Source organism: Anopheles coluzzii, chromosome 2 (genome assembly GCF_943734685.1).
Source record: "Anopheles coluzzii chromosome 2, AcolN3, whole genome shotgun sequence".
Lineage (NCBI taxonomy): Eukaryota > Metazoa > Arthropoda > Insecta > Diptera > Culicidae > Anopheles > Anopheles coluzzii.
In genome coordinates this window covers 113164516-113180110 of record NC_064670.1, presented here as the reverse complement: position 1 = coordinate 113180110, position 15595 = coordinate 113164516, and the positions used below count along the sequence as shown (strand labels likewise).

Below are 15595 nucleotides of genomic sequence, written 5' to 3'. Positions count from 1 at the left end.
CCAACCAGGAACCACCACATTGTGACAGGGGCTTGTGACAGAGCTAAAGCGCCACAATTTACTATCCAATTACCCTCGCCCCGAGCAGGCCCAACACAGAAGCTCTTGAAGCGTCCAACGGGGCGTCGTCTCCTGGAGGTAGAAGCAAGCAGCAGCATTGGAGCACCCGTGCATTGGAAGTAGATAAATATTGTATCGTGTAACTCGTGGCCGCCTCCTATCGCATCTTCAAGACACTGTATACCTCATGTCTCATGTCGATGTCTGTGTGTAGTTGACAGTGAAAAGAAAGTACACCGTAACGAATAGACACACTTCACATCATTAGCTCACATTCGATAAAAACTTCAACAGAAGCAGCAATATTGCTTCTTCCACTACTACTACCATCACTACTACCTATATTGGGTCGGACAATTCTCGAGTGACAGCGAGCCACGACTTTCGTCGCCTGAGCCAACAAAAACCGTCACATTCCTCTGACCACTTACGGCAAACGTACCGAAGAAGCGCCACGAGTCGATATGTCACACACAGCAAAATGCACGTTCTGTGGAAGAGGGGTACACAATGTCTCTGTTCTGTCCTCTTCCCACTGTCATCGGAAATGTCCCCTTTTGGCCTCATTGAGTGGATGATCTAGCCGTTGAAATTGGTTCTTGGGTGTCGTAAAATGATTTGAGCTTCGGCTCACTCAACTCACGCGATCCCATCCCATCGGCGTTTCCGGTATACGGTATACAATGTTTTCTCCCCGCGTCTTGCTGGGCTCTCTCTCTCCCTGTTGACCTCCGTAATAAGGCGATTGATTACTTTACGACTTTGCGCTGCACTACTGCTGCTTTACGGCTTTTTTTCCTCTTCTTTGGGGTTGATGTATCAAACCGAAATGGAGAAGAGCGCGAACAATCTTGGCTTATCAATTTCCTTCACGACAAAAGAGGGGCGAGCCGGCGAGTTCGTAATCGTTCGTAACTCAAATCACTGGAAGCCTCTCCCGCGATCACCTTCCCCGCGTCGGGCGCACAAACATTCCTGCCCAATTGAGTGGGCTCCCTCCGACACCGGGGCCAGAGGGGCCCAGACAAATAAAATATTAATTACCTCATCCATCAATTCACATTCCAACCACTTGGGCCAGTGTATTGGTGTGCGCAGTGTGGGTAAAGCCGCCGCAAGAGCCGCCATATTACATCATGGACGGCGCTGCGAGAAGGTTTCAATTCGACACGTTAAATTAATTCTACGGTTCACTTACAGCAGGCGCTGGCACTCCCTTGCTCTTGGAACGCTCGTAGAAAGACGATAACTTCTTGTTCCACAGAACTTCGACGATTAAATCCCTGCAACCGAGTAGGCTCACAGCGACGCACCACCGAAGGAAAAACTGTATCCTCCCGTCTGCTCCCAAAACAATGGTCCATTAACAGTTGCTGAAGGGTTTGCCTCCATTTGCCAACCGTTCAAAGTTAATAAAAGTATTGATCCGGATCATCTCGTCAGAGCCACCGCCGGCGAGAAGGATAAGCGGGATAATAAAATCAAGACCCAAAGCCTCCCTCTCCTCTCCTTGTTTTCGAAAAGCTAAGAACAACGTCTGCCAACAGCGCACACCACATCCATCATGTTGGCATGAACGTCCCGCAGGAAAAGGCAACGACACAAAAGGGCACGGAGGAGGACGACGTCGCCAAAATTTGCCAACAATTTTCCGGGTACGTCGTCCTTTTCTTCCCAAAACTTCTTTTTTCCACCGGGTTGTAAAACCGACTGCTACCACTGCTATAGGGCGCGAGTTTAGCCCATTTTCATCGCCATTTCCATCGAAATGGCTAATAAAATTCTGCGTAGATATCCGGAGTAGCAGTGTGCCCGGGAGTTCCTCCGCTTACTCTCACATCGTCGGAGTTGAGGCACATGCCGGGCAAGACACGACACGCTTGTCATCGTTTTCGTCATTCTTCGTCCGGATATCCCATAAATCGGTAACGAACCGGGGGGCGGGCCGGTTAGATTGAAAACGAGCCCGGTTGGAAAACAATTTATTTTACCTCACCCGAGGGGGTAGTCACACTGTTCGGGCTCCGTGATTTAACCCCCGGGGCCCGAGAACACACCAAATGATGAGCAGAAGAACAAGGGGAAACAAAAGAAAAGCGTGCGCCCGCAGCAACACACACACACACACCCCACCACCGGAAGCTGTCGTAAAATGTTTCTTCATTAAACCAAACGCTTCGGACTATTAAATCCTTCTCGCCTCGTATATTTTACCAGAGAGGCTTCCTCCTCCCTCCCCACAACTCTTCCAAACAGTCCATTTCTCGCTTTTCACGGTGCACAACACGGAGGAGAAGCGCCATCTGCTATCTATCCTTTCGGGTTTCGGCCAATATTTGTGTTTGCTCACTCGCTTCAAACACAGCACGAGGCTGAAAAGGCGAAAACTTACTGGCCAAACAAGCCAACACCACACCAACGTCGACGAGACGCCGAGCCGAGGCGGCAACCATATTGCCAATTAATACAAAAGCCAAGCGAGAGCCGTCGAGGAGAGGGCCAAGAGGCCGCAAAAGCGTGGTTGGTGGAGGTGAGGAGACCTGACACGCTGACTGCTGGGACTTGGAAAACAGATTTTCCAAACAGCAAGCAGCTACTCCGGAGCAATGTCGTTTAATTCTGTATCCTGCTTTTGACACCCTCTCTCTCTCACTCTTCTGTTGCCACATTTTGTCCGACAAGAAGCTGTTGTTTGCAATGTGGTGGCGCGTTCACTTCAAAACCAAACCAATTCAGAAAAACCTTCAACTCCTTCATACTGCGCTCCAGGAAGGAAGAACACAATCCAAAATCTGTCCTTCTAATGCCCAGCAAAGACGGCCAGAAACCAGTGTGTGACACACTCGTTTACGAATGTCCTGAGACGCTCCTTCCGCCCCTTGATACTCTTGATTGTTCTTCCAACCTCTTTCCTGGCCCAATTTGTTTCCTCCACGACCGCTGGACGACTCCTACTGGGGCTTTGCTGGGCCACTCCTTGACATTTTCACTGTGGCGTAGAGTGTGTGTGTGTGTGTGTGTGAGTGTGGTATGTATGTTTATAAATTGAACACCACTCCTCGAAAGGACGACCACCACTTTGCGTGCCTTGCAGCCGGAGCAAATTCACCCTTGGCATTCTATTGCGACAGAACTTTTGCCGTAACGACGAACCCCATAAGCCCTCGCTGCACCGCGCCCGGCACAACACGACCCTTAAATTCTCATTTTCCTGCCCTCTTGAGGGAAATATAAAATGCTACATAGGCCATTCACAACCCTAGAGAGAGAGCGCAGCAAACCATCCCTCTTGTGGTGTGACCGTTTGGTCCTTCGAGTCTGCTATCCAGGACCTGAAGTAGGACCAGGACCTGGAACATACCGTACCATACCATCATCATCATTCAGCGCACGCACAACAGCGCCACCCCTTGGGCGATAATCTTTGCGCTAAATGAAATTAATTACCATCATAAGCAATATTTCATAACATATTCATTTACAGCCGTAACGAACCGCTACGCTACCCGTCCGTCTGTGGGCAGAGCCCCCCATAGATGTATATGTATAGTTCCCTTCTAGAACCTTGCCGGTCCGGAGCAAAAGCAAAAATAAGCGACGAAGGCAGTGTATAATTATTTGTTCAAACATACGTTCAAACATTCATCATACGGCAACTTACATACACATGGTGGGGTGAGAGTGAAAGGATATGACGCTCGAGATCCTACTAACAGGGGCGAACGGTATGATAGATGGAATGATGAAGTGCTAAAGGAGGAGGGATGTGCTATCCGTTTTTGCCCCTTTAAAAAACAAACTTCAGCGAAGAATCGCGTAACAACGACGGCCGATACCGAGTGTAACAGCGGAACGACGAACCTCCCCTTAGGTCCTAGAATGATATTCCAATATGGCATACGGTTCCATTTGTTGGAAACGCGTCAAACGTTGCAGACCAAGCGCAAACACGGCCACGCTTCCATTCCGTTCGATATCCCTTGCCGAGGAAGACTATTCACGGATGAGAAACGCTCTCTACAGCGGTGATGATGATGATGATGATGGTGACGATTATAATGATGGTGATGAGGGTCCAAAAACAGGCCCAAAAAAGGGGTAACAAAAAGGGGACGGAGCGCGCCGACGACGACTGCAATAGACCGTGTAGCCGACGCTGCGCCGTCGCCAAACCGAACCGAACGAGCGCGTAACCGTTTAGCGCCCCCAAAAGGACGATGTTTATTAAACTGCTTACATCTACTTAATAACATTAACACAACAATCAAACCGATGACGGCACAATAATGCGCGACCCGGGACGAGCCGGTACGGACGGCACACTACAAGCGCCCGAGAGAGACATTAAACCTTTCGCTCTGGAGCAGAATGTGTGTATGATGATGATGCACACACACCTCTGTGTGTAAAAGGTAGGACGACGAGTGGATGGGTGGGTGTTTTATCGATCGAGCAATAACGAGAGGTGTCTGTGTAACGACACATTCGATATGAGAACGATGCTGTGCCGGTCGGGCCCCGGAAACGGTACACGGAAATATGCAGTTACGACGTTCCCCCAACGGTCGATTTCCATCATGGTCGGTGTCTCGGGTGAAGCATCAGATTATAGCGTGTGCGCGGCGCACGGGCCTCGTACCAAAAAGGCGTCAGTGCCGACAACGCAACAACACACTCTATCGTCATCCGCTTCCGCAGGGATATAACATTCCGAAACAATTTCCGACACCGAAAGATACACAGAGAGAGAGAGAGATAGTGAGCAGAACATAGGGTGTACCTGTGCGGGAAAGGTACTGGAGGCAACAATCTGTTCGTTAGTTAGGGAATAGGAATATGTCCTCTTGCCCTATTCGTGTGCAGTGAGCTACAGCTGGTGGGCCACATCTTGTGAGGTTATTGGTTTGCAAAAAAAATGAAACAAATACTCGTTACAGTTCGTTGCCCAATCATCACGAAGCCATCGACATCTGCGATGTACAAAAACCTGTCAAAAGAAGACCCATATAAACTCAACCTAACCTCAAATTGAACGCGAAATTGATAGGGGAAAGCGGGGCAAAATGGGCATGTGGGGCAAAATGGGCACCCTCTATTTAAGCATTATTTGACTACAAAGCTACTTTCCAATGCTCAAAATGTATTCATTAGAGTGTTTTATGAACACCATGTAAGTTTCATAACCCTAACACAACAAATAACCAAGAAAAGTGCAAAATAAGGTTTAGTAGCATATTGATGTAATTTTTGTCACTTCGAAAATAAGCTTAACCCAGTGTCACAGGGATGCGTTGAAGTTTTACATTATATACTATTAAAGATATGATATTTCTATACAATTTGTCTGAAGAAAGCAAGGCGATCGAATGCGTATTTTTACTAATATAACATAAAATACAAAAATGCTTCACGTGGGGCAAAATGGGCAGTTACGCTTGGGGCAAAATGGGCAGATACTTTTGACAAATGGCGTTTGGTGAGGCTATGGTGTTGTATTTGTCGCCTCAATAATGATAACAGACACAGCTTCAAAAGAATCGATTTTGTAGATTTAAACGTGTAAAAACTGTTTTAATTTTGATAACATATTTTTGGAAGAATTTTAAGGGCTTTCCTGACCAGCAAAACAAAAGATAGAACGAAAATACAATTCACGAAACGGTGCGCAAAAGCATAGACCATTACCTAAGCGCAGTTGTTGTGGCCCATTTTACCCCAGTGTTTTGACGTTTCACAGTTTGTTTACATATGCCCATTTTGCCCCAGGGCTATGCCCATTTTACCCCGCGTGTCAAAATAGCTTCTCGTAAAACATCAACTTTTATTTTACACTGTTTTCATGATTTTAAGTTGTTTTCATTCTATGTGGCAATTTTAATCCATAGATAAATAGTGGAGGCATACAATAATGCATGAATAATTGTGTTTTGTGGCATATTCAATGGAATATTCAGTAAACTGCTTAACATGCCCATTTTGCCCCGCTTTCCCCTACCATTACTGAGAGGTAACGACGACAGACCGCCAGCAGCAGCAGCAGCAGCGAACTGTACCGAATACGAAACAAAGCAAAACGAAACAAAGCAAAACAAGCCAAAAATCTAGCGTTCCAAGGTTCTCCAAAATCCTTGGAGACGAAAAAATATCAAATCCAATCGATTCGGGTTGGCGCACCAGAAGGGATAAAAGTGGCCACAAGGGACCGACAATGTGGAATCCTTTGCAGGGAAAGCTCTCTATCATTCGAACCTTGTCTCTCGCCGTCTTTTGAGGTTAGAGATTTGTAGAGAATTAGTTCACCTCTGAAATCTGGCATCGTCCTCCAGTCACTGCGCACGGAACCTGTCCCTGATGTACCTCGACCAATTTCGTTACCATCACAGCTCATCCTTTGCTTTGTGTCTTTTTGTAAAGCGGATGTCGTGGCCCTTTTGTACGACACTCGGAACAGGTCAAATGCAGTCATTGGAGACGGTTCGTGCAGAGAGATCTTCTTCCTAAGGTTTGGTAGCAGCTGCTTTATCCCATACAAGTTCGCGTACCATCATCAATTGCTGGGTACGAGAGATAACTTCGACCGGCGATGGTGAATATCTTCGGATCTGATATCCTTCTGGTTTCACACACACAGTAAGTGCGCTGAATCTAGTGTAACCCCCACACCATACAGAAAACCGTTCCTCGCTCGAAGGTACTCTCGCCAACTCTATCGATATCACAAATTCCACTATCTATCGCTTCATCACCATCATCATCAGCGTCATCATCATTCCGTCTCGGTCCTCAGGTCCGGTCGATAAAGTGGTGAAAATAGCGGAGTCATATAACACCATTAACCAACCAACCAACCAACACACCAATCCGACGGCTTCCGATACCAAAAGAAAGGGCCCCGAGCGCACAGGAAAGACTTCGATTTCTGCCAACTGCTCAACGTGCAACAATTCCAACACAAAGACCGTCGTCGTCTTCCTTGCTGCAGAAAGGGAAGAAAGGTCGAATACAATGCGGTACACCTTCCTCCACCTCCATTCCCCGTAAGGCCTTCGCAAAGGAATGGAAATGGTTGCCTCTTTTCTGGTCACCGTTCGATGTCGTACGTCGATTAAGTTTTCGACACGGTTAGTTGCAATCCGGCACATGTGTGTTTGTGTGTGTGTCTGTACCATGAGCCGATTGTTGAGGTGCAGTGATGGTGGTGGTGGCACGACATGGCAATTGTGACGCCATGGCACGCGATGAAAGCGATGAGTAAATTAAACACGCTCAAACACGCCATTCGGGACGACTACGGGACGGGAAGGAGGGAAATTGGTTTGGCTAATTGAATGGACACAGTAAGGGAGAACCCCATATTTCGCTCAGCATGGAGGAGCATCGGCAACTGGCAGAATAATGGCCGTGCACGATAAGGATTCCCATCTCCAGGGCAGAGGCACTGCTGCTGAGGATGAGATCCCAAAAGGCCCAAAAGGAGTCCATCAGCACAGTCCACCAGCAAACCTACCTTTTCTTCCAGTCTCAGTCGCACGTCGTCGTGTTTCTAAGATCATGACAGCTAGCAAACCGAGCGATAGCAACAACAAAAAACTGTTACCCCAAACACACACACACACACACACACACGCCGGAGCTGTGGAAAAACGTGAAAATTGGATAAATATTGACACTGGGTGTAAATCGTTCCTAAAAACCACGCTCTCTCTCTCTCTCTCGCTTGCTGCCTTTCGTTTGCTACACAGCACAACCGGTGGGTTCGACAATTACGTCAATCACTGTAATCACATCCGTCAGAGGGATCGTGCACACACACACACACCGGCCGACCCGGATCCGTTTGGGTTGGGTGCACGTCGACGCAAGAAGGATGAGAGAAAATCCATTCCATCCGGAACCAAAACCCAAGGGGACCACCTCCTGCTTCTATCTATCTCGCCCTTTCGCACTCTGTCTCTCGTCTAGGAAAAGACCATTGTGAGGGTGAGAGAAAGAGAGCAAGCAAGCAAGCAAGCAGAAAAAAGAACCAAGTCCCACAGAGAGAAGGTTCATCATCGGCCATTTTGCCACAAAATACTTCCCGCTTCTTGCACGCCAACTAGATCAGAGGCTGTACACACGTTGGGGGATAACAGACAAGTAGGAGCAGGATAGGGGAAGGATGGCGGGATGAACGCCGAAATGGCAGGCAGAAATGTCCCCCACACCATCCGCCTTCGCTTTCCCTTTCAAGGACCGAGAGAGGTTTACGACAGAAAAGAACACGGCTCACTGGAATTGAAAGCATATTTATCCTCTTTTCTACGAAAAAGGTTCTCCTCCTCCAACAGCCCGGCTTGGAAGAGCAGGAAGCATACGGGGCAGGTACACAAGCGAGCGAGCGAGAAAGTGCCTGTGCCGTGTTGAAGGGAACACGCAAGCAAAAAAGGGCGCCCCTCCAACAAAAAAAAAGGCGAGGAAAAAAGTGTAACCAACGAGCGGTAGCGCAATCGTAGCAGTAAGGGCGAATATCCATGGATCCACCACCGGCAAGCGTCCTCTATGCGAATATACAACCCCCCTCCACCTTACTCCACAGGTCACCCTTCCCCCGAACCACCAACCGCGTTTTGGAGTCAACTCTTTCTCGTCGCACACAACACGACTGTGTGCGCCCCCCCCCATCGGCCCGGGGTGTATTTGCTTTGCTCAGCCGCGTTATACGGTTGTGGCAACAAAACCCCCGGAACACACACTCGCTTGGATGAACCTGCTGACGTGAGAGCATGATGAGGACGCTGATGTACGCGGCCAGGTGGTGGACGGAGAGGAAGCACGGGGATCCGTTTGAGCACGGTTGAGTTTGGATAAAGGTGTGATAAAGGAAAGCAAACAACTGCTAATTTTTCCGACCGGTACACCACCACCACCAGGTACCACCCGCCTTCCCCGACCACTCCATCATCTCCCCATTCCTCCCCCCCCCCCCTCCCACAGCACGTGGGAATGAGAAGGGAGAAGGGTGTAGGTTCTACGGTCCTACGAATTTATGATGCTCACCAGAAGTCTGCACCGTACACTTTTTCGCGGCGGCCGTTTGTGAGGTTAGAGAGAGCCCTTTCGGGCACACACCGGTGTACACCACACGCAAGCAAATCGCCCGGATGGTATTGAATAATGGATTTTCGAAAACTTGTGCACCACTACTGGATAACCCGCGTGCAAGGGTGTTTTTGCTAGACGTTAGTGCTTTCCGACGCTGTCAAATAGTAGGCAAGCAAAAGAACAAAAAAAAACTGGAGCACATGTTAGATATTGTTCCAGAGCATGGAGTGAGGGAGAAACAGCGCTGGACATCGGACATCGCACCCACACCCCAGTACTAAGAAGTGAAGCATTCGAGACATGATAGCTCAGTTTTTTCTGTGTGTGTATGATGGAAAATTCATCACAAACACACCAAACTGTCAAGTGAATCGGCGAATCCGGTAGCGCACGTTTGATGCGATCTATTTTCTGCCCCTAGATTGTCTGTGAACTGTGTCCGCTTCGTTTTAGTGGCCACACCGATGTTCGAAAAACCAAAAAAAAACTATCATCATCCTAGTTGGAGCGCATCCTATTGCATTTTTTTCGCACTCTCTTCCTGCATTGGGAAACGCGCATTCGATAGCAGAGTCGAGGGAAAAGAAAAGCGACACGCCAAATGTGCCTGATGGAAAATTAAGCGCTACCGAAAGAGAGCATAAACACCGTCTCCTCCTCCCTAGAGCCGGCAGTGTTCAATCAACTGTGCATTAGCCCTGCGTGTGTGGGTGTTGTGTTGTCGTCGATGTAGATTGCTTTTCCTGTCCTTCAAAAAAAAAAGCCTCGTCCTCGTGTACGTGTTTTGGGTTGTGTATCGCCGAAATCCGATTCCGAAGGAAAGGTGATGATGATGATGACGACCAGCGACGATAAAATCCAGTCTGCTGTCGATGATGCTCGCTTCAAAGACGCAACCACCACGGTGGTGGTGCGCACAGAGAAAACAAGATAATCCTTCTCCCGGTGGTGTTCGTGGTGGTGGCCATAAGCGACGAACGAACAAAGAAAATTGGGGAAAAACACGTACCGGTAACAAAAAACGCTCGCTGCGAAACAATCGAAAATGCGTCGCCTGGACACGCGGTGTGGAATATCTGAAGGAAGAAAGAGAGAGAGAGAAAAAACACGTTAGTACGCAGGAAAATGCTCATCCTTTTGGGGGAGGGATATCATTTTGGAATAAAGAAGCAGCTCGCTTTCTCCTCTCACGTTTGCTCTAACCTCCTAATGAAGTTAGCGGCACGATGTGTGTTAGATGAAGCACTCGGAAAGCCCTGATTTAAGGCCACACAAAAAGAGTTGCAACTAAAATCGGCCACTTGGTGTAGCTCCGACCCGAGAGCCGCACAAGGGACGAACGAAGTTAAGCCCTGCTTACGGAGTAAAAGCCAATCCCAAAGCTCATCCCTGTGTGTCCATTCCCTGTATACCAAGGGAAACAAACAACAATGAAAACAAAAACGCTCCCTTCGTCACTGAACGGGACACACGATGGCATCGATCGATGGGAGCACTCAAACACAACAGATATGCACGCAGCACCGCTCGTCGGAGTCGGATGGAAAAGACGGACGGGGATCCAAGAGTTCGTCGACGTCGTCCTTAGTCGTCCTTCGTCCCGTACAGAAATACGCACACACACACAAAGCACACGCGTGCCAAAACGGATTCCCCGACGGTGAAAAAGAGAGAGAGTAAGAGAGAGAGGTCGGTTCGCGCCCGTCCGCCCATGTGAAAACACTTTATTTAAGCAATTTATTCACTTCTCGTCGTCGCGGCACTTTACATTTTTATTCATCGACCACTTCACACACCAACCGACCCTCCTCGTGTACCTACCCCTACCTCACCCCCTCCCCCTTGAGCTTCTGTCCCCGAAATGGCAGAACGAGCGAGCGAGATGCAACAAAAGAGGAAAAATAAGGACGTAAAGAACATCTTTCTCTCGCTCGCTCGCTCTGTCTCTCTCTACTAATGGGGCCGCGTGTACCGACCCCGACCGAAGTGCGTGACCGGATAGGGAAAATCTGACCCCCCCCCCCCCCCCCTTACCATCCCGTCTCGTTCCCCATTCGTGAAAAATCCCCTTCTGGTGGGACACACACTGCCCATAATCCTGGCTTTTCACCCTACTCGCTCTCTCTTTCTCTCTCAGTGTGCGCGCCATCATTTTCATCCTCTCGCCTGTCTCACTCAAACACACGCAGTAGCTTCCTCTCTTTCTATCCCACAAAAAGGTGTGCACCAGGGGGGCAATTGATGAGGAGAGATCGGAAAATCGGCTTTTCCTTTGGCGATGTTAGCGCGGCGCACGCGTGCCATTTTGCCTTTTGCCGGATAAAACATTGAGCAAATCCTCGTGCCGCGGCTCTGTGTGGGGCCATATGTCTTTCACCCTACGATGGCTTTTGTAGCAGGCTAGGCAGGTTGTGTGTGTGTGTGTTTGTCCACTTTCATGCTTTAGTGGCGCCAGCGCGAGCGAGAGGATAACAAATGGCAAGGGAGGAAAAAACGAGAAGCAATTTTCGATTGTGCGTGCTCGTGTTCGTGAACGACAGATTTACCGGAACAACGACCGTGGGGAGGATTTTTTTTTTTGGTTTTTGGTTTGGTGCGCTAGCGGGATGTATAGGGCAACAGCAGAAGGGAACACCAACCGACCGATCTCTCACACACATACACACAGCAGACATTTTCATTGGACGAGGTGAAAATGCTGGCCAATTGACCGAAAAATATTCCAAACATAAGCACTCTTGACAGCAATCTTGAACAGCAGAGAGAGAGAGAGAAAGAGAGTGAGATGGGGAAGTAAGAAACGCCGTGGCAGTGATTTTTACGCCCCTCTTATTCCCTCCTTCATCTTGACTGATTCAATAATAATACAGACAATTTGAAGAAATCCCATTAATCTCTGTCTGTCGGACCAGCTATAACAAAAAAACTCCCCTCGGGAGCACAGATTGAGCATCTATTGCGCAGCTTCTTATCAAAGGCTGTAAAAAAAATCATAATGCTTCTAGAAACTACCGAAGAACTGTTTTAATTTTTAAACGACTGTTAACCTCTCTAGCGCTTAACCTTTTCGCAGTGATAAGAAATTAATCATTGACTTTTGCTACACCAGAGCTAACTGATTTTTGAGACATTAAAACCGTCCTCGATTTTACGTGTTTTTTCTGCGATCTCTCTCAGTACGGCATCAGACCCATCTCCGCTTCCGAGGATCCATCAAGCACGCGTTATGATTTGCTTACTCTGCCCCCTTCCGGAAGACAATTCTACCATGAAATCAATTTCACGGCAAGCAATCGTCCCATTGGTACAATTTGCGCAGCATGGCAAGCAGCAAATGGATACCAATCAATTGGTTCATCTCCTTATTGGTGGCGCGTTCGTAGCAACGGCGGCATTAGTCTACCGACCGTGACGTCAATCGGCCACCAACGACGGCAGCAGAGGAGCTAATATTAAGAGCCAAATTAAATTTACCTCAACACAAAAGTTAATCACGCGCGACACACTCACAAATTATCTCTCTGCACACTTGAGATGCTTTCTTCCCCCCAAGACGCATAATCGCAAACGGCAAAACAAGGTAATACAATAAATTATTTTAAAAAGTCGCCAAAAAGTTATTTTAAAACCGCTTCCACCGAAGGTAATAAGGGGAAAAAGCAGCTGCCGGCATCATCATCATTTGCCCACGCCGTCAGCCTATGGCAATGGCAATACGGTTGCAACATACAAAACATTCATCCATGCCCGAAAGTCCCAACCAGAGCGCTGATCCCTTCGGGCAGAAGAATCCAGCGCAAATTAGAGTCGGTGTGATGCTCACCCGGGTGCAGCCGTCGGTCCATTCGCCGTGAAAGTGGCCCGCCGGGCGCAAGTTCATTTCCGCTTGCGAACTGCGAACTTCGTTGCGTCGTGCGCCAACTTTCGGGCTGCTGCTGGTCGGAAGTCATCTGCACCGAATCCATCATCCATTTTTGCTTTCTAGGGTGAAGGTTTTGGCAGAGAGCACAAAAAAAAATGCTACCCAATCTTACCGGCCAGCCGCCGGGAACAGTCCCATTTAATCATCATCATTTCAGTGCCAGCGGGTGAGACAGCCAGATTTTTCGTTTTCTTTCGTCCGAGTTCCCGAGGGTGCGAAGAAAGTCCGAAACCTCCGGCACGACCACCGTTGGGTGAAGAATCTTTGAAGTTGTTTACGTTTGCTTCATTTATTTCATGGTACATTTTTATGTTGTTGAATTTTAACAACCGAATAATGACTCACAGTGACATTTTCCGTTTTTAATTGCAGGAATGTGTACTTCTTCAAAAAAAAAAACCCCACCACGACAGCAATAAGGACATTCTGGCGCCAAAAGTGTTTTGTTAAAGCTTACACCAATTATGGTCCATAAAAGGAGTGGAACAGGACAGAAGGATGCAGTGCACACATGTGCCCACTTTCTTGTGCTCCAAAACTCGTGCGCATTCTTTCCTCGGCGCTTCTCCAATAACGGCGGCTTCACATTCTGGCCCCAAAACAAAAGGCGTGAGACACAGGTAATTCCTGACCGAAACGAAAAAAAGAAGATGTCAGCAGCTACACCCCAGGAAGTACCTTTTCCCAAAATTCGAGGACCTCTTCTTCAAGGATTTTTGGTCGTTTTACAAAAAAGGACATTCTATCGTAAGCAGGAGGACAGGGGGCAAATGCACGGAGAAGAGTCAAAAATGCCCACCCAGCAATAATACCAACTGGAGAACACCAACAAAAAACCCCAGGAACAATTACAGTCATGTGACAGGTGCGGCGACAGCATTCAGGTCACGAGACCTAAACAGGATCTTTGGGCTCTTCTTAAAGGGCAGAAAACCCTGGAAGCACAAGAAGCACAATGAAGCGTGCCATCCTCTCCTGTGGTTCGCCCCTCGCCGGAAGCACCGGAAAAAGATTATCTATAAAAAAGTTGCCCTTTTTGCGCCTTTCTTAATCGACACACGGTAGCTACGGCGCCGCCGGTGGAGAGGTGGCGAAGACGACAGCGGTATCCCATTAACGATGGACGCAGTCCAACTGACGCACGAAGAAGATACCACACCACACAGAAGAGACAGACGGGAACGTACATGGGTTGTTGAACGGAATCAGAAGTGTGATGTCATTTGAGGCGAATGAAAAAAAGCACGTGGAAATAAACACATACCAAACCCTGAAGTGAAGACACATACACAACTTTCTTCTGTGGCCGGTTTCCAATTGCCGGAGATCCTTTTTGGCAGGTACATTCATGTTGGAACCTTTTGGGAAGTCATTTGTGAGCTACAAAAAACATCCATTTCAACGCGCATTGGCGACGATATGTGTCGTCCACCCTGTATACACACACAGATACACATTTAAACGCCCTTTATTCGTTTTTATCGTGCCCAAAAAGGATATCATGTTTCCTGGGTGTGCGCTGCACACAATCATTACACTTTTTCGCCTGTGTGCTGCACAGCGCAATTGGCAACAAGGAATCAAACCCAACCAAAAGCCAAAAAAAAGAGGCAACCATCCTGCGCAAAACGGACTCACCACAATGACCTGTGCACAGGCACACAACACTCATGGGCACAACTGTGCTCGGGGGTCGTGTTGAATTCACATTTGTTGAATATCTCCCGATTGAGGGGAATTTTATGATTCCCATGGTTGTCCTCTTTTCTTCTTTCGAGCGGGGCCATGTTGGGCGACTCCAGAGCGGCGCGGATGTTCTAACGGGCCACTTTTACCAAGCCTTTCATTTCCTTTCGCTCACTCGCTCACTTCTGGTCAGGCAGGATTGGGGGGGGGGGGGGGGATGTCTAGCAATATACACTATTATTATCACCGCCACCGACCGACTGACCGGAAGAACGGAAGGGATAGTAGCGGAAAGAATGGAAGCAAAAACCCCGTTCGCACCGGTAGCGGGAAACCTGACACAGGCGCAGAGAAGAGAGGAGTACACACTAAACCGCGTGCCCAAGCAGAAGCAGCTGCTGGTAGCATTAAAAATGAGGTTATTTTACGAACTTTTAACACCGAAACTCCCATTGCCAGATGGCGATAGGGACAGCGAGAAAGAGAGAGGAAGATGAGGCGAGACCGGAACGGAATTCAGTGGTCAACCGAAACAACCAGAGGACCATTTTTCGAGACTCATGCTCGACACACAGGTCCAAATTACAGCAAAAAAAAAACCTGGTGAATCCCCTCAACTCCACTTAGCACTACACACACTACACGCCACATCCTGTGTGAAAGCTCAACAGCCCAGTCCCTTATCAGCTTTCCTGCTTCCTTTTTCACTCTCTTTCTCTCTCTCTCTCTCGCATACTCACACCGTCTGTGCAAGTAGCCCTGCTGCAGGGGTAAGTGATTGGCAAAGTGCCCACACACACAACTGGCAAGTTTTCATGTTCCTGGGCGCAAATGGGGTGGGGGGGG

At 48.3% G+C, this 15595-nt stretch overlaps 1 protein-coding gene across 7 annotated transcripts in view; it reads right to left on the bottom strand.

The window, feature by feature from the left end:
• LOC120950001 (mucin-19) overlaps window positions 1–15595 on the bottom strand; it is a 108869-nt gene that overhangs the window by 68080 nt on the left and 25194 nt on the right. The window lies entirely within an intron of this gene.